This window comes from Thunnus albacares, chromosome 20, assembly GCF_914725855.1.
Source record: "Thunnus albacares chromosome 20, fThuAlb1.1, whole genome shotgun sequence".
In the NCBI taxonomy this organism is placed as follows: Eukaryota; Metazoa; Chordata; class Actinopteri; order Scombriformes; family Scombridae; genus Thunnus; species Thunnus albacares.
The window spans coordinates 21,741,313-21,750,183 of NC_058125.1; the positions used below are offsets into that span (position 1 = coordinate 21,741,313).

Genomic DNA, 8,871 nt, shown 5'->3' on the forward strand with positions numbered 1-8,871 from the left:
TTACGTGACGTATCATTTTATTTATGCAGCACTGCTTCTCCCCTAGTGTGATTAGATCATATTTGTTAAAATGAAAGCCAAATGACAAATAAGAACTAAAAGCCAAGAGCTTGTTAGAAACAGGCAGTACAAACAGTCATGGTACAGTATTTATCTACTCTGACCATCCACTGGGTATTTGATGACATGTTATTGTTCTCCTACGCAGTGAGGAGGCAAAAATGTGTCTACCAGACTCTGACAGAAGTTCCCATCGAACAGAAGTCATGTTTATAAACCAGCACTCTGAATACTAACCCAAATAACACTTCCGACCCCATTGAGAATGAAAACAAAACTAGGAGAAGGAACCGCACTGCGGTTCCTCGGTGGCCATCACGCCGCTCTCTTCCCTCAGGAAACATCCCACTGCTACTCCCTCATAACTTCACTGTTGCATGTAGCTCGCTCCCGCCAGTGAGGAGGAATAGTAGCACTGACAGATGGGATGTGTAGGCCCGCATCAGCAGACCCTTGTTAGGCTGCAGAGTCACATCCTCCTGCAGTGCCTGCCGGTGACCTGAGGTGACCCCTGGCTGCCCCTCCTCTCCGCAGGATCCATGTGAACACACTCTGCCTCCATGAATCCTGCTGTTGACACCCAGAGTGGTGTTGAGGGAAATCCTTCAGAATAGAGCTTGTTCCAGCAAACTGAGAAGCGAAGAAAAGGCCTTTTGTTTAATTTAGTCTCTGATGCATTCAGAGTTTTTTTTTTCTCACCAGCACAAGCCTACTTCCTCTTTCGCTGCTACTTTGGGAAGACAAAGAAAACATATGACGGCTGGCGTCCTTTTTCCTGCCCTTGTCTCATCTATCTAGTGAGTTTATATCTGTCTGCCCCCAATAATAAAACAAAATATTGAACGTGACAGTGAATACTACTCAGATAATGCATGAGATTTTGCTCTGCAATCCACTACAAAAGCGAAAGTAGACATTTCACAAGATAATTCATCATTTTGTCATGTGATTAGAGCCTGATAAAGACAAGATTAAATGAGATTAGACAAATGAAAATAAACAAGAGGAAGGGAGACGAGAGGAAAGGAAACAAAAGTCAAGAGTCAAGACGAGAGGAGAGGAGATGAGAAAAGAGGAGTCAAAATGAGATAAGCCGAGATGAGGAAACGAGAGGAAGCAAAACAAGATGTGAGGAGATGAGAGGAGGGGACAAAGAAGGGGAAGAGTGGAGACGAGAGGAGACAGGAGGAAGGGAGATGAGTGGAGACAAAACGAGATGAGAGGAGACGAAGAGGACGGGAGGGGAAACAAGACGAGTTGAGAGAAGAGCTGAGGAGAGGAGATGAGACAAAAGGAGACAAAATGAGAGGAGACGAGACAAGAGGAGACAAGAGGAGACAAAGAGGATGAGATAGGTGACATGACGAGATGAAAGGAGAACAGAGAAGGAGAGGAAAGGACAAAGGTGGAGAAGAGTGGAGACGGGAGGAGACAAAATGAGAAGAGACAAGTCAAGAGGAAGCAGAGGAAACGAGATGAGATGAGAGGAGAGGAGATAAGACAAAAGGAGATGTGACTAGACTGGTCTAAATGAGAGGAGAGGAGAAAAGAGGAAACAAGAGGAAAGCACTTGAGACAAGATGAGAGGAAAGGAGACGAGAGGAAATGAGTGGAGATGAGAGAAAAGGAAAGAAGAGATGAGAGGAGACGAGACAAAATGAGACAAGACTAGACTAGAGGAGACAAGAGACAAAAGGGTAGGAGACAAAAAGGAGGCAAGACGAAAAGGAGGCAAGACGAGAGGAGACGTGAGGAAAAGGAGCAAAGAGGTGTGTGAAAACTCATTTTCATGCTCTCATTCCCTCCTCGCTTTCTCACTCCCATTCTTTTCTTCATTCTCCCTAATTTGCTTGCTCCCCAGTGCCTGCCCTGGTCCAGGTTGAGGAGTCCTGGAGCGAAGGTCTGCGTCAGAACCTGCAAGGTCTGCAGGAAAAAAGGTGATTGAAACCATGTGAGATGAAGCAAGCTCTGGAATCAGCTTTCCATATGAGCTAACCCCCGAAACCTTAGCTGACAAAAATCTGGAGAGGATGAAGAGGTCCCAGTGTCCCACACCCAAGCATAAACACAGGCATAAACAAAAAATAAGAAAGCAATATCCTTATATGCTGGAGTAAATTTGCTTGTATACTCAATGCAGGTGCCAGTTATATACATACACTTGACACAAATGATAAGTTGATTATAGAGAAATTTGATCAAAGTGACATTGCTAACACATCTCTGGTATCAATTATACACCCTTGTGTATTCTCACGACAACACACCCCTCCCTTGGTGACTTTGTACCTGGGTTTTCCAAAACACAAACAGACGCGTCAGATGCTATATTTGCATCGCATTGAAAACAGTGACACGTGACGCTAAGTGTCAGGAATGTGATGAACAGGTTTCGATGAGATTCCTAATGAACTGAAACACCGCAGCATTTCTCGGCGCCCTGCGTCATCGTTACTGTATTAGGAAAATCCATCCCCGAGAAGAACGTGTCATTACACAAACACACGTGTGTTTGTGTGTGTGTGTGCGAATACGTTTGTTACGGTGAAATTAAGAGAGGTTTAGAATCTTTCACTCTCTCTCACACACACACACATACACACACGTACTGCCCAAACTCCTTTGTTTGTTTGTTTTGGGTGTAACTTGGAAACCATGGTGCCGGGCCACACATCGCTTCAGTTTCAAATGGCAGTAAAGACATACCAATCCCGAGTAGTATTACAGTATCTCTCTCTGCTTTTTCTCTGTTCTTATTGTCTCTCTCAGTCTGTTGCTCTTTTCCTTCTTTCTCTCTTTCACACATATACAAACACACACACATACACACACACACACACTCACTGACAGATGAGAACTGGCTTCACTGGAGCTGGCAAAGCACCACTGCAGCTCAGCTAATCACGCTCAGGCACTGCTCTCAGTGAACTCAACTGTTCCAGTGGCGTGGCCAAACTCCCATCTCCACCACCGCTGCTGCCACCTTCTTTCTTCTTCTGTGTCATGCAAAAAAAATGCCCTGCCATCGATACCAAGAAGCAGGAAAAACATGCTAGCAGGGGGAGAAATGCTGTGATCTTTTGCAAGTTAGCTGCACCTTTAAATTTTGTTTCTGGGTGTGCTTATTTATTGCACTTATTTTCTGTCACAGTTTTCTACGTCTTGAAACATGTCATCAGTAACTCATTCATTAATCACCCATTAAAAAAGTTATTACATTACTAATCACTCAACAGCAAAAGTAATTAGTTGTAATGCTCAAAACAGTTTGTTTTGTTACTCAGCTCAGCTCTGTCAAAGGTATCTTCCAAGCAGTAACTATGACGGCTTGAGGTTGAAGCCAAAGGGGAAGTACCTTAGAGTGCAATGCTACACACAGTCACTTGATGATGGTTCCAATTGGCTCCCATTCAAAAAGCGTCAATTTCTTTCTAGAAATGCTAAGTCAATAACTGTTTTCAGTAAGTTATTATGGTCTCAATCGCTAAATCCAGGACCTCTAATAAATGTGCTAGTGGTCATTTTGGAAATTATTGCTCCATTAATGAAATTTGAAGACTTATAATCATCAAAACGCTTTGATGTCGAAGGTGTGGGCGTTGACTGACAGCTGTGATTAACAGTTTATCCTCCTGGGCATTTGCACTGAGTCAGAATATTGTTGCAATATTTCATAAGTATAATGTTACTTGAATGATATGACTGCTTTGTTAGTGCAATTTAGCCAAAAGTAGCCAACGTTAGCCCAAGTGTGCACCACTCAATGTTCCCAGTAAGTTGGCATTAGCTTCGCTCTGAGATAGTGGGCCGTGTTTTCCAGAGCGTGAAAGTCAACATCCCGCATTCCTTATCTGGAAGGTCCTGGCTCCAAACAAGGGGAAAAAAGATGGTGCCGACCATAAGCGGCAACTCTGGGCTTCAAACCAATGGGTGACGTCACATTTCGCTTCATTGATCTTTATACACAGTCTATGGTGTCTCCTAACAACTCCAACACATTTTTTGTATTTAAAGCTGCATGAATTTTGTTTGACTGCTTAGAGACAGCAGAACAAACTGTCAACACAACATTGACATGTTGTTGTAAAGCAGTGAAGTTGTAATGGCAAACACATTAGCAAACAGTTTCCTATTTACAGACAAAGAAACACAGAACAACATTAGCTTTCATTTGGAGTTATGGTGCAGACCACCTGATGAATACAAGTCCAATATTCATTCTCCTTGCTGGGCAGTTTACAGTTGGTTTGTCAGAGTGTTTTCGTTGAAAACAGCTTCCTCTGGTGCTGGTTTGTGAAGCGGGAATCCAAAGCAACGCTCCGTACAACTGAGCAGAACTACAGAGTTGGACGACAATTCTACGATAACTCCTTTCACGTTGCATATAGTCATTTCCATTAGCTCTAACAAATATAATAAACGAAAATGAGACGTGTGCTAGCTGCACATTTCATAAAACCCCATCTCCAGCACCTGCGCCAAGCTAACGTACATAGCGGATCTGTCTCTCCACTGAACATACAGAGATGAAGTTGATGTCAAACCTCCCATCCAACTCCTGCGAAGACAGTAACCAAGCTAACCCCTAGTTTAGATTAGTAACTGTGATGAAATCACTCAATTCTAAACAATAATAAGAGTAAAGCCTGTAAGACAGTACTCCTAATACCATAATGCTCCACACTGGTCTGTGATAATCCAAAAGCAGTGTCATATTTCTTGCTTTTCAAGTGTCAAATTTCTAGCTCTTCAAGTGCATTTGTTTGGCCCTCATTGTCAAGTCTGGCTTTTCAAACAGAACAAAGTTGTCAGAAACCAACCACTTCCAACAGACTCCAACAGATACTCAAGTGGCGCCTGGTCATTGTGGTCTACCACCATGTAACCAGCCCAGGTTACACATATCATATCTGTGGTGAAGTAATCAATCCACCAGGTTATCCCCCTCCTCTCATCCTCAACCAGAGAATTAGTACAAGATGGTTTGCACTGATTTAGGCTCTTTTAAAGTGGTCGGCCCTTGGTTAACCGCGACACAACATGTGGTACAGTTCCCCTTCACCGCGGGGCCGCCAAGGACAACAGGGCTGTGACTGTGTGTTCCTGGGAGAAAGAAGGGGAAATGAAATGCTGACATAATGGTGGATGTTTCACGGTGGGGGTGTATGCGGTGTTTTCTGTATCAAGGTCATGGTAAGCAAATAAATGTAATGCGCTTGGACACAAGACAAGAACAAGTTTCTATTTTTGAATTCTTTTTAACGAGGCTGAAAAAGAGCATCATCAAAGTAGACACTTGTATTCCTGTTCCAAAAGTGTTGGCAACTCAGGATTACAGTATCAAACACATGTGTCTCTCAAGGACACGCTATATTTGTTTGGATCACCAGTAGGCTTTAACCAAAGATGAAGCTGTACTATTCCACTGTTCCACATTACATCCTCTTAATGTTGCTTTTCATGTAAGAAACCTAATGTAGCAAGCCTCCTGCTGATACTGTGAAGGATACAATATTTTTCACTACAGTACAGAGTGTAATGAGCACTCCACAGACCCCTTTGGACATACTGTGTCCTGTAAGTCCCGTCAGTAGAAGTCAGTGATTTCCCCCCATGGTCATGGCATGAACAAAGGACGCACGGGTGTGTGTCTGTCTATGCGTGTTTATGTATTCCCGTGGGTATTTCTTGTGTGTCAGTGTGGAGGTGGGGCCGTACTCGGAAGGGAAGTCAGAGCAAACTCAGTCCTAAGACGAAAAAGTCTCCCTATTAGAGGAAAACAAGCGTGATTGGAAGTCAGCAATTACCATGTTGGAGATAACGAAATGGGAGAGATAAGGGTGCCACGATTTAGTTGAATAGGCAAATCCCCTGTAGGCTTCTGTGAATGCAGCTCCACACGCACAGCACACGCAGACTACATAAATAGACACGAGTCTTGTCTCTGACCATTCTTTCACTCAGAGAGATGTCTCGCTGGATTAAACATATTCCCTCATTACCCTTGCCATATTCTGTGGGCATTTTTGTCATAATAAATTATTGTCCGATCAGAAACAGTTAGTATTTCATGTCCTTGTATCGGCATTTCCTACTAGTTGGTCATGACACCTGCACTGAGGAGGGTGGGATCTGGATCTAGCAGGAGATGGTATGAACAAGAAGTGAGGCAGACGTGTGTCATGTCTGTCTACTCCCTCCATAGGTCATCAGTGATGAGTTAGCAGTGGAAATTATGAGATTTACTGTGGTAATGTGGTTGCTTTTTTTTTTTTTTTCCTAGTCCAGGAATGAAAGTATGAAACACCACAAGAGGCAATTGAATTTTAAAAATATTTTAGAATAAAGGTTTGGGCTCTAGTTACACCGGCAGACATATACGTAAGTAGACTGTAAAAGTAGTTTATAGAACAGGACAAATTATCATTTTTTATGCCTAAAAGTGAGCAAAATTCTTCACTTGCTTATTTAAATGTTGACTGGCCCCTATAAAAGGAAGTTCCTGTACTGCTGTCTCATTCCAAGTTCTTTTAGTCTACATGGGCATAATTTATAACACTTGACAAACAAGGCAAAAAAGTCATTTTCTCCATCTTCAGTTGTCTTAAAATATGATACATTAACACTATGTATGTTAAAGACACATAAAGCTTTGAGAGAGCAACTGAAAAAAAGTGACAAAGGAGTTTATGTATCAAATCCATATAATTTGTATTAGTTTTAAAAATGTCCTCTTCCAAAAATATGCACCATGAAACAAAGTACAACCCCCAAGCAGTGGTGATTCACTTACTCTGAAGATCTACTCCACGATGTCAGGAGCCCAGTCAAGTTGATTTTGATCAGCAGCTGGCAGAATGGTACACACAGTCAAAAGACTCATTCAAGATAATGGGAAGGTGTGTCCAAACTTTTGACTGGTTCTGTATACCCCCCCAGCGTACACACACAGGCTTCACAATCCCTCTGGGAGCCATAATCTTTTAACAAATGCACGTGTCTCTTCTTGCTGCTAAAGTTAAAGAGATCATATTATGCCCCTTTTTTTTCAGTTTAATATTTTCATTTTTGTGGCTTATTTTCAAACATTTGCATGTTTTATGGTTATATTTGGGTGAGTGATGCCATAATTATGTGGCGGGGCTAAGAAATTTGTGAAACCACACTTATCATTTTTAAATTATACAAAAACGTTGAAAGCTTTTCAATATTACAGACCATAAAATGTTATTTTTCAACACTATAGCTTGCATACCTTGATGCCCTGTATAGACCTATTGATGAAGTATTTATAAGTATAGTTTTTGACGGTATGTCGTCTATTTATATTCCAACTGTCTATTTATACTGTCTATAGCATTAATGACTTTATAATTTTATTTAAAGATCGACACATTTTTCATAGCTAGATGAGGCTGGCACAGCGGAAAACTAATTGACAGAGTGCAGCAACCAATAAGGAGAAAGCCCGCCCACAGTTGGTATAGTAATGGTACCAGTAACTAATAGTAGTAACTCGCCATTTCTCACGCAGTAACTCGCCATTTCTCACGCAGTAACTCGCCATTTCTCACGTGTTTCACCATTTCCTCTTGCAATTTTCACTCTGCTTTTGTCCGATTTGGTGCCACTTTTTCTGGGTGACCCATGCTCAGGACAACCACAGGTAACGGATTGTAGCCAGGTAAAACCAGGGCTCTGAATAAAACTCACCGGTAAATTGCGATGGCCACAGCTAAGGATAATGTTATCCAACCTTTGAAGGTTTTGCGTTTCTTCTGTGACTGTCTCTCTTCTGCTCCCGTCTGTGTGTGTGTGTGTGTGTGTGTGTGTGTGTGTGTGTGTGTGTGTGTGAGCCCCACCCTCAGTGAAACACAGACAGCAGAGGAGAGGAGAGAAACTAGCGGGACCATAAATTACAACAAAATGCAGTAGAGACTCTCACACTGAGCTGAAATGAAACAAGTACACATAAATTAGGTGAATCACTTAAATAAACATATTTTGTTTCTTTCAGGACGGGCGGGAAGGTCCTGTCGGCTCGTTTAAAGGCACAGTTTCTGACTTTAAACGAGCCATTTCTCCGTGGACTGAGCGTTTCGATACTTTCACAGTATTTATATATCACCTAGATCTACTTTATAATCAAAAAAGAAATGTAAATCTCCTTTAGCATAATAGGTCCCCTTTAATTCATAAATACAGAGAAACACAAGGCTGTATTTATTTTTTATTGCCCAAAATTGTTGGACAAAAATAACTTTCTGCACAAATTCTGCACAGAATTTTGTCTCTAATTTAAATCCATAATTTAACTCCTCCTCTCATCGGTGATTTTTTTTTACAAATGAAATATTGTAATAATATGGGCTACAGTGGAGCCATGAAAGCCCAACCATCATGATGCAGCAGTGGGTCAGAAAGTGGCTTTTCTGTGAAATCCCATTTTGTCTTTGTAGTTGTGTTTGCTGTACAAATAGAGACGTACTCAGGAAGGGCTGTTTATGGGTGTTTCAATAGCAAACTTAGCTCTACTGTGAAATCTGATGTTAATCTTGAAGCTTGTTTTAAATGTCCCCTCAATTGTTCAAACATTATTTCTGATATTAATCGCTTCTTACCATAATATTGTTAAGCCTGGTGAAACTACCCCACCTATTGTGCAACGCTGTTAGTTTTGAAAGGGGCCCATATTGATTTTTCTAAATATTTAGGCTAGTGTGTTAAATTGTTTGTATTAAATTGTATTATTTAATAAAACAGTTCTATGAACAAACACATGTCGAGTTATCCAATTAGAGAGAAAAGCAT

The 8,871-nt window shown here is 41.5% G+C and overlaps 2 long non-coding RNA genes across 4 annotated transcripts; one reads left to right on the forward strand and one right to left on the reverse strand.

The window, feature by feature from the left end:
• On the reverse strand, positions 1 to 7,880 carry LOC122970688. Of its 3 annotated transcripts, none has more exons than XR_006399293.1 (3): positions 6,854 to 7,880; positions 1,879 to 1,983; positions 1 to 690 (listed from the first exon to the last, which is right to left on the reverse strand). It is a non-coding gene; the product is annotated as an uncharacterized LOC122970688 (long non-coding RNA). The 3 variants fall into 3 exon arrangements; XR_006399295.1 differs by lacking the exon at positions 6,854 to 7,880 and adding an exon at positions 2,995 to 6,838; XR_006399294.1 differs by lacking the exon at positions 6,854 to 7,880 and adding an exon at positions 2,350 to 2,983.
• Positions 1,721 to 2,195, forward strand: LOC122970690. Its single transcript, XR_006399297.1, has 2 exons — positions 1,721 to 1,829; positions 1,922 to 2,195. It is a non-coding gene; the product is annotated as an uncharacterized LOC122970690 (long non-coding RNA).
• Positions 7,881 to 8,871: the final 991 nt, after the last annotated feature.